The sequence below is a fragment of the Penaeus monodon genome, chromosome 15, assembly GCF_015228065.2.
Source record: "Penaeus monodon isolate SGIC_2016 chromosome 15, NSTDA_Pmon_1, whole genome shotgun sequence".
Lineage (NCBI taxonomy): Eukaryota > Metazoa > Arthropoda > Malacostraca > Decapoda > Penaeidae > Penaeus > Penaeus monodon.
The window spans coordinates 39,799,134-39,799,553 of NC_051400.1; the positions used below are offsets into that span (position 1 = coordinate 39,799,134).

A 420-nucleotide genomic window follows, 5' to 3' on the forward strand; every position below is an offset into this window, starting at 1 on the left:
CCAGTCCTTCCTAGTTGCAATTTAACAGTAGCCTATATTGATGGTAAATTGCAACTTTTAATAAACTTCAATACAATTAGTTGACTGATAATTCATCAATCAAAAATCCAAAAGTTTATATGGGCCTGTTAGCTCAGTTGGTTAGAGCGCCGTGCTAATAACGCGGATGTCGAGGGTTCGATCCCCTTACGGGCCATTATGGAGCTATTTTAATACAATTCCTCCCGTGTCCATTAATTGCACGCTAATCTATCCGGCTCCATTGGCAGGAGTATGCTAGTGCAAAGGTCAAATATCGGTATACAGACAAATGAAGACTCAAGGTCGTTGGGAATGTTGTATTTCTAGCCTTTACTATTAATAGCGGAACATTGAGTTTACATGCACTTTTCCTTTCGCCCATTAAACTAAATGACTGGA

The 420-nt window shown here is 39.5% G+C and overlaps 1 non-coding gene across 1 annotated transcript; it reads left to right on the forward strand.

The window, feature by feature from the left end:
• The first annotated feature begins 122 nt into the window (after window positions 1-122).
• Trnai-aau lies at window positions 123-196 on the forward strand. The gene has a single exon. It is a non-coding gene; the product is annotated as a tRNA-Ile (tRNA).
• The last annotated feature ends 224 nt before the right edge of the window (window positions 197-420 follow it).